Here is a 10,337-nt window from a genome sequence, read left to right on the forward strand (position 1 = left end):
TATGTGGGAGATCGTGTAACATGATCAAGCAGAATGGTTAAAAAGAATGTTTCTAAAAATTCAGAAATCTTGGTGGGTGATAACATTTATTGGCTGTATGACTTGAGCAAATATTTTAATCTGGTCTGTTGAACTGGCATAAAGAGCGTTCCTGATACATAGAGTTATTGTGAGAATTAAATTTAGTAATGCATATAAAGTACAGAGGAGTGTGTGTCATATAACAAGTGCTCAATAAATGTTATTACAGAAAGTGCTGTGCAATGTGGTGCAATGAAAAACGCAATATGAATTTGGAGAAGGAAAGGATCACCAGAGGTCAGAAGGGTCTGAGGGAGAGTTCATGAAAGAGGTAAGACTTCAGCTGTGGGGCTACTAAGTGGAGTGGGGAGTTATAAAGTTCTTGGTACACCATAAATTTAAAATCTAATGGAGGAGAGAGGATCAGCCCCAGTGCGTATAAGCACAAGTGTCAGAAACATGGAAAGAATGCTTAGGTCTCTAGAGATATACATAGAAGTGCTAAGACACAGGCAAGTGAAAAGGATAAAGAGTGGGTGTGAGTTATTAAAATGACTGGAATACAGCTAAGTACATTGCACCACTTATGGGACCATACTATTCCATTCATCCCTCCCAAATTAAATTTCACTTTTCTCATAGGAATCTTTTGTGGTTAATGATTCCAAAGGGAGGATTTATCTTTTATTTTATTTATTTCTGAGCAAACACACCTTATGCACACACAAAATACACACACATGCACACCCAAACCACAAAAATGAAACACCAAAACTCTGTGACTTTTAGACATTTATACTTTTTGTCTCTTCATTCAAAAAATTTTTTAAAATATGGAAGGAATTTTGGAAAAGGCTCACAAGTACATGTTAATGGGAACAGATATTTCTATAGAAAAATTTCAAGGCTATTCTAAAGTAATGGCTTTGCCGATTTTTTTAATGGTCATGATGTATCCTGGCTTTGTTAGTACACTTTTCCTGATTAAGTACCCCCGTTACTCTAATTAAAATAACATCATCTGGTTTTAATACTGCACAATAACTCTTCTACCCCTTAATCCCAGGGCTGAAACAACATTCAGTCTGGACCAAGCAGAAGTCATGCGGTATTAGTTTACTTGCTGCTACAATTTATGGATTTGTTGGTGGAGGATCCTGAGAGATAGTGGTGCTGGAGATTTTAAAAAGTAGGTAGAGCATCCAGAAGAAAGAACAACATACTAGAGTTGTGTGCATACATGCTAGATTCTCCTTTCAAAATGGATACTTCAGGTTCTAGAAAGAGGACCTTTTTGAAGAGATAGCATTGAATGGACCTCTGTGAATTAAGGAAGCAAGCCATTTGAACTCTACATGGGAGTGTGGCTATGGAAACTACAATAGACAAAAGGACCGAAGGAATGGTGGGTTTGATGAGAACAACCTTGATGAGTTCGTGGAATAGGAAAAAAAATAAATAAGCTTGGCTGGAGTGCAGTGCAAGAAGGGGAGAGAGATGGGAGACAAGGTCAAGAAGATAGGCAGAGGCCAGACCATGTTGGATTTAGAGGCTATTCTGAGGGCAATGAGAGACTGGAGTATTTGTAGCAGAGAAATGTGTGATATTTCATTTTTTTTCTAAATATACAACAAGAAAAGATCCCAAGCTCAATTAAAAAAATAGCAACTGATATGCAGATGTGGGAGTGGTGGGAATTGAAAAGAGTAAGACTCCAGCTCCCCTAGGCTCTAATCAATTGCTGCTAGGCAGAAATGCAGGCCCAGCATTTTCCTATAGTTCAGGGTGTTTATGCTTTGTTTTGTTTTTCAGGAGAATCTAGAAGTCCAGATTTTTTTGGCGGGGAAGGCGGTGGGTGGAGACAATATAGTTTTAATTTTATACTACTATTGCTTTAATATTTTTACACAAAAAATTACTTGTAAAGGCATAGCTCTACCCTTTTATGAGCATATGAATAATGAATACTCCTTTTACATACCATTAGCAATTAGGTTTTCAGATAAGTTAGCTGTCATATTGAAAAGAGCACAGATATCAGATTATGGGATGCTAAGCAGATAAGAATAAATGCTGGACACATCTTCACAAAACATTAGTGGTTCAATGGGTTGTCCTGGAAACATAAGGAGTAACAGAGTGAAAGAGGAAGGAAACAACCCTAACCAACAAGGACCTACTGTATAGCACAGGGAACTCTGCTCAGTATTTTGTAATAACCTAAATGGGAAAATAACCTAAAAAGGAATAGATTCATGTGTATGTATAACTGAATCACTTTGCTGTACGCCTGAAACTAACACAACATTGTTAATCAACTATACCACAATATAAAATTTTACAAAGGTATGTTTAATTAAAAAGTCAAGCTGTATCACATGTAGATGGAGTGAGAGTTCTGAAAAAAGTTTTTTAAAAATTAAATTTATGTATAATGTGCTAGAAGTCCAGGTCTTTATGTAAAAAACTTTGTTTTCTAAATGCTAGCAAATAATACACATTTTCCTAAAATCAGTATACAAGCCAGTGTGCTAGATACAAGTGGTTAGTAGACAACAGTAAACAAACTTGGAAGCCATATGAAGCCCTGGCCTTGATGATTCACCATCTTTATGATGTTACATCTTGGCTTTCATAGACTATGAGGGAGAACAGTGAAAAGGAAAAGCAGATTAACATTTAGACCTAGGTCAGGTGTCAGTCAGGGTCCTGGCAGGAAGCAGATGGCAGACAGAGACAGATCACTGAGTAGAGGTTGATGAAGTACTATTTATAATAGTGTGGGCAGTGTTAGGAAAAGGCAACAAGGAATGTTAGTGTGCTCAGGGCTAGGATCAGCATGAGTTAACATCACTATGCCTGAAGGAGTCATTCCTGAAACCTGGAGAGGAGTTAGGAGAAAGATGCTCGTCCCTGCCTGTGGCTTTTGGTTGAGGAATACAGCCACTACCAGACTCTGCCACGTCAGGGCAAGAGCCAAGAGGAGATCTATGAGCCTTCTATTCTCATTCCCAGACCTTCCTCAGGTGTCTCCCAGTGGCCAGACTCAGGAAGGAGCTAGAGATTTAGGGAGCCCACTGACTGCAGTTGATGCTGGTCAATCCTGTGGGACACAGGAGGACCAAGACCATCTAGCACAGTCAGGCACTTCTTTTAAAAAGTGATTTCAAATACTTTACAACCTTTAATAATTATTTCAATCCAATAAGCAATAAAGAGCTTTCCAGCTTAAGATATTTTTGAAGTTGTGGCTTTTTTTAAGACTAGCAAATTGTGGTCATTATACACAGCCTTTTATTACCTGACCCTGATTCTTCAAGTTTTTGCTTTTCTTCAAGGAAGGAAATGCTTCTCAACAGTAAGCATTTCATATTCCGGTGAAAATTACTCATCCAGCCCAGGGTTTTTAAGAAAACAAAATCTGAACTCACAATCAGCCTTACTTTCCTATTTAAGGAGCCAAACGTAATGAATGATTGAATGAGTGACTGAAGAGAGGGAGGGAGGGAGTGAAGGCAGGCATCTGTGAAGCACTGTTTATAATACAGGAAATCACCATTCTTCCAGAAGCTGTTAAATTCTCTAGGCCACACTAGGCAAAGAAACAAAAAACTGTAGTAATATTTTAAAAGAATACATAAAAGAACTTGGCCCACAAGTAAAGCACAGGTGTCAAGTCAAAGCATATTGGACATAGTTTGGGCAAATCTCCACCTTCACTTCCTCTGGCCCCCAACCCAGTGACGTTGGCAAGTCATTTGGTTCAGTTTGTATTTCCATTTCCCTGACAGATGATTGGACCTTCTTTGAATATATGCAGTCAAAGACTGATTAACACATTTGTATCATGTTTAGTAATTCTGTGTATTATCTAAATAGAGATAATGTTTTGGTATAAGGGAAATAGAACAGAGTATAAGCTCAGTGGAATCTTAAACTGAATTTTTTACAAAATAGCAAGATGTTCAAAGAAGTGATGATTATTTTTCTGATATGAATTATGTTTCACAGCAGAATGTGAGGTGAGGTGGGATGGAGATTCAATCACTATTTTAATGTGTTAGTCATACCAAAGCTAATTTCAGCCATATATTCTCCAAATCCTGCTTTGAAAAATCCCATTCCTGCTTTCCATTCTTATTGTGAAATTTTGAACATTTAAATTACCTTTCAATTGTCCACCTATCAAGTGATAGATCATTTATTTGTAAACTTTACAAACTGTTACATAGCCATAAGCTGTTCTTGGTAACATTGTCCAAAATACTAGACAGATTTGTCCCCTGAAAGGAAGTCAGTGGGAAGGAATATCTGCTGGGGAGAAGATGATGATATTCTCCAGTTAGCCCAAATTCCAGCACTGACTAGTATGATTTCAGGGGAAATAAGGAAACTGCTTTAGGAAGTACCCAGCAAATCTTGGAGTGAAGAAATGGTTATGAAAGGCATCCTTTAGCATCAGCGCTGATACTTAAGAGCTCTGTGACAGTAGGCAAGCCGCAGAATCCCCCATAATCCTGAAAGGGGTCATTATTTCCAAGTGGAGGCAGCATAGGCTGATTGATAAGAGTGCAGAGTCTGGCATCAGAGAGTCAGAGTCTCAAATCTTGGTTCCACCCCTCTTTGCTGTAGAGTGATTGCACACTACAACCACTGTGATGATGGAGACACATCACTGAGCCAGAGCCTGATCCACAGTCAACATTCAAAAGAGACCGGAGTTGCAAGCATGTTGCAGGGAATCAAGCGTAGTGACACATTTGATGACATTTCTGAAGCAAAGTAAGAAGTGCTACGTAAATAATAACGATTATTATCATCACTATCGTGTAATGTCTCCTATGGGAGAATCCTTATGAACACTCTTCTTTGCCAATTGACGATGAGGTAATAGCTGGATTCTCAGTAAGATGACCTGAAGCATCAGAAAGGAATGTTGGACTAGCACAATGTTCTTTTTGGATAGTCTCTCAAATCACTGTTTTTTCTGTGAAGGCCCTGCCCGTAACAGCCAGTTTTCACCCAGTCAGTCCTTCTCTTCAGGTGCTCCTTTGACTTGTTTCAAGGCTACCAGAACAAAAGTTTTTCCAAGGAAAGTTCACATACCTCCTGCTCCCTGAACATTTTCTTGAATTGCCTCTGCCTGTCTCTTTCTTCCATGTGGTCACTCTCTTCAGCCTATCCCACTCTTAACACTGAGTAGGTTTTTTTCCTGGTTTTTCCCTGTTAAATAACAGATACCCACTCTGGTCTGTAACTTTTTTTTTTTTTTTTTTTTTAACATCTTTATTGAAGTATAATTGCCTTACAATGGTGTGTTAGCTTCTGCTTTATAACAAAGTTAATCAGTTATACATATACAATATGTTCCCATATCTCTTCCCTCTTGCATCTCCCTCCCTCCCACCCTCCCCATCCCACCCCTCTAGGTGGTCACAAAGCACCGAGCTGATCTCCCTGTGCTATGCGGCTGCTTCCCACTAGTTATCTATTTTACATTTGGTAGTGTATATATGTCCATGACACTCTCTCACCCTGTCACATCTCACCCCACCCCCTCCCCATATCCTCAAGTCCATTCTCTAGTAGGTCTGTGTCTTTATTCCCGTCTTGCCACTAGGTTCTTCATGGCTTTTTTTTTTCCCTCAGATTCCGTATATATGTGTTAGCATACTGTATTTGTTTTTCTCTTTCTGACTTACTTCACTCTGTATGACAGACTCTAACTCCATCCACCTCATTACAAATACCTCCATTTCATTTCTTTTTATGGCTGAGTAATATTCCATTGTATATATGTGCCACACCTTCTTTATCCATTCATCTGTCGATGGACATTTAGGTTGCTTCCATGTCCTGGCTATTGTAAATAGAGCTGCAATGAACATTTTGGTACATGACTCTTTTTGAACTATGGTTTTCTCAGGGTATATGCCCAGTAGTGGGATTGCTGGATCGTATGGTAGTTCTATTTTTAGTTTTTTAAGGAACCTCCATACTGTTCTCCATAGTGGCTGTATCAATTTACATTCCCACCAACAGTGCAAGAGAGTTCCCTTTCCTCCACACCCTCTCCAGCATTTATTGTTTCTAGATTTTTTGATGATGGCCATTCTGACCGGTGTGAGATGATATCTCATTGTAGTTTTGATTTGCATTTCTCTAATGATTAATGATGTTGAGCATTCTTTCATGTGTCTGTAGGCCATCTGTATATCTTCTTTGGAGAAATGTCTATTTAGGTCTTCTGCCCATTTTTGGATTGGGTTGTTCGTTTTTTTGTTATTGAGCTGCATGAGCTGCTTGTAAATCTTGGAGATTAATCCTTTGTCAGTTGCTTCATTTGCAAATATTTTCTCCCATTCTGATGGTTGTCTTTTGGTCTTGTTTATGGTTTCCTTTGCTGTGCAAAAGCTTTTAAGTTTCATTAGGTCCCATTTGTTTATTTGTGTTCTTATTTCCATTTCTCTGGGAGCTGGGTCAAAAAGAATCTTGCTGTGATATATGTCATAGAGTGTTCTGCCTATGTTTTCCTCTAAGAGTTTGATAGTGTCTGGTGTTACACTTAGGTCTTTAATCCATTTTGAGTTTATTTTTGTGCATGGTGTCAGGGAGTGTTCTAATTTCATACTTTTACATGTAGCTGTCCAATTTTCCCAGCACCACTTATTGAAAAGGCTGTCTTTTCTCCACTGTATATGCTTGCCTCCTTTATCAAAGATAAGGTGACCATATGTGCATGGGTTTATCTCTGGGCTTTCTATCCTGTTCCATTGATCAATATTTCTGTTTTTGTGCCAGTACCAAACTGTCTTGATTACTGTAGCTTTGTAATATAGTCTGAAGTCAGGGAGCCTGATTCCCCCAGCTCCATTTTTTGTTCTCAAGATTGCTTTGGCTATTCGGGGTCTTTTGTGTTTCCATACAAATTGTGAAATTTTTTGTTCTAGTTCTGTGAAAAATGCCAGTGGTAGTTTGATAGGGATTGCATTGAATCTGTAGATTGCTTTGGGTAGTAGAGTCATTTTCACAATGTTGATTCTTCCAATCCAGGAACATGGTATATCTTTCCATCTATTTGTATCATCTTTAATTTCTTTCATCAGTGTCTTATAATTTTCTGCATACAGGTCTTTTGTCTCCTTAGGTAGGTTTATTCCTAGATATTTTATTCTTTTTGTTGCAATGGTAAACGGGAGTGTTTTCTTAATTTCACTTTCAGATTTTTCGTCATTAGTGTATAGAAATGCAAGAGATTTCTGTGCATTAATTTTGTATCCTGCTACTTTACCAAATTCATTGATTAGCTCTAGGAGTTTTCTGGTAGCATCTTTAGGATTCTCTATGTATAGTATCATGTCATCTGCAAACAGTGACAGCTTTACTTCTTCTTTTCTGATTTGGATTCCTTTTATTTCTTTGTCTTCTCTGATTGCTGTGGCTAACACTTCCAAAACTATGTTGAATAATAGTGGTGAGAGTGGGCAACCTTGTCTTGTTCCTGATCTTAGTGGAAATGGTTTCAGTTTTTCACCATTGAGGACAATGTTGGCTGTGGGTTTGTCATATATGGCCTTTATTATGTTGAGGAAAGTTCCCTCTATGCCTACTTTCTGCAGGGCTTTTATCATAAATGGGTGTTGAATTTTGTCGAAAGCTTTCTCTGCATCTATTGAGATGATCATATGGTTTTTTCTCCTTCAATTTGTTAATATGGTGTATCACATTGATTGATTTGCGTATATTGAAGAATCCTTGCATTCCTGGGATAAACCCCACTTGATCATGGTGTATGATCCTTTTAATGTGCTGTTGGATTCTGTTTGCGAGTATTTTGTTGAGGATTTTTGCATCTATGTTCATCAGTGATATTGGCCTGTAGTTTTCTTTCTTTGTGACATCTTTGTCTGGTTTTGGTATCAGGGTGATGGTGGCCTCGTAGAATGAGTTTGGGAGTGTTCCTCCCTCTGCAATATTTTGGAAGAGTTTGAGAAGGATAGGTGTTAGCTCCTCTCTAAATGTTTGATAGAATTCACCTGTGAAGCCATCTGGTCCTGGGCTTTTGTTTGTTGGAAGGTTTTTAATCACAGTTTCAATTTCAATGCTTGTGATTGGTCTGTTCATATTTTCTATTTCTTCCTGGTTCAGTCTCGGCAGTTTGTGCATTTCTAAGAATCTGTCCATTTCTTCCAGGTTGTCCATTTTATTGGCGTAGAGTTGCTTGTAGTAATCTCTCATGATCTTTTGTATTTCTGCAGTGTCAGTGGTTACTTCTCCTTTTCATTTCTAATTCTATTGATTTGAGTCTTCTCCCTTTTTCTCTTGATGAGTCTGGCTAATGGTTTATCAATTTTGTTTATCTTCTCAAAGAACCAGCTTTTAGTTTTATTGATTTTTGCTATTGTTTCCTTCATTTCTTTTTCATTTATTTCTGACCTGATCTTTATGATTTCTTTCCTTCTGCTAGCTTTGGGGTTTTTTTGTTCTTCTTTCTCTAATTGCTTTAGGTGCAAGGTTAGGTTGTTTATTCGAGATGTTTCCTGTTTCTTGAGGTAGGCTTGTATTGCTATAAACTTCCCTCTTAGCACTGCTTTTGCTGCGTCCCATAGGTTTTGGGTCGTCGTATCTCCATTGTCATTTGTTTCTAGGTATTGTTTGATTTCCCCTTTGATTTCTTCAGTGATCACTTCGTTATTGAGTAGTGTATTGTGTAGCCTCCATGTGTTTGTATTTTTTACAGATCTTTTCCTGTAATTGATATCTAGTCTCATAGCGTTGTGGTCGGAAAAGATACTTGATACGATTTCAATTTTCTTAAATTTACCAAGGCTTGATTTGTGACCCAAGATATGATCTATCCTGGAGAATGTTCCATGCGCACTTGAGAAAAATGTGTATTCTGTTGTTTTTGGGTGGAATGCCCTATAAATATCAATTAAGTCCATCTTGTTTAATGTATCATTTAAAGCTTGTGTTTCCTTATTTATTTTCATTTTGGATGATCTGTCCATTGGTGAAAGTGGGGTGTTAAAGTCCCCTACTATGATTGTGTTGCTGTCAATTTCCCCTTTTATGGCTGTTAGTATTTGCCTTATGTATTGAGGTGCTCCTATGTTGGGTGCATAAATATTTACAATTGTTATACCTTCCTCTTGGATCGATCCCTTGATCATTATATAGTGTCCTTCTTTGTCTCTTATAATATTCTTTATTTTAAAGTCTATTTTGTCTGATATGAGAATTGCTACTCCAGCTTTCTTTTGATTTCCATTTGCATGGAATATCTTTTTCCATCCCCTCACTTTCAGTCTGTATGTGTCTCTAGGTCTGAAGTGGGTCTCTTGTAGACAGCATATATACGGGTCTTGTTTTTGTATCCATTCAGCCAGTCTGTGTCTTTTGGTGGGAGCATTTAAACCATTTACATTCAAGGTAATTATCGATATGTATATTCCTATTCCCATTTTCTTAAATGTTTTGGGTTTGTTATTGTAGGTGTTTTCCTTCTCTTGTGTTTCTTGCCTAGAGAAGTTCCTTTAGCATTTGTTGTAAAGCTGGTTTGGTGGTGCTGAACTCTCTCAGCTTTTGCTTGTCTGTAAAGGTTTTAATTTCTCCATCACATCTGAATGAGATCCTTGCTGGGTAGAGTAATCTTGGTTGTAGGTTTTTCTCCTTCATCACTTTAAGTATATCCTGCCACTCCCTTCTGGCTTGCAGAGTTTCTGCTGAAAGATCAGATGTTAACCTTATGGGGATTCCCTTGTGTGTTATTTGTTGTTTTTCCCTTGCTGCTTTTAATATGTTTTCTTTATATTTAATTTTTGACAGTTTGATTAATATGTGTCTTGGCGTGTTTCTCCTTGGGTTTATCCTGTATGGGACTCTCTGTGCCTCCTGGACTTGATTAACTATTTCCTTTCCCATATTAGGGAAGTTTTCAACTATAATCTCTTCAAATATTTTCTCAGTCCCTTTCTTTTTCTCTTCTTCTTCTGGGACCCCTATAATTCGAATGTTGGTGCGTTTAATGTTGTCCCAGAGGTCTCTGAGACTGTCCTCAGTTCTTTTCATTCTTTTTTCTTTATCCTGCTCTGCAGTAGTTATTTCCACCATTTTATCTTCCAGGTCACTTATCCTTTCTTCTGCCTCAGTTATTCTGCTATTGATCCCATCTAGAGTATTTTTAATTTCATTTATTGTGTTTTTCATCGTTGCTTGGTTCCTCTTTAGTTCTTCTACGTCCTTGTTAAATGTTTCTTGCATTTTGTCTATTCTATTTCCAAGATTTTGGATCATCCTTACTATCATTATTCTGA

Source organism: Balaenoptera musculus, chromosome 5 (assembly GCF_009873245.2).
Source record: "Balaenoptera musculus isolate JJ_BM4_2016_0621 chromosome 5, mBalMus1.pri.v3, whole genome shotgun sequence".
NCBI lineage: Eukaryota > Metazoa > Chordata > Mammalia > Artiodactyla > Balaenopteridae > Balaenoptera > Balaenoptera musculus.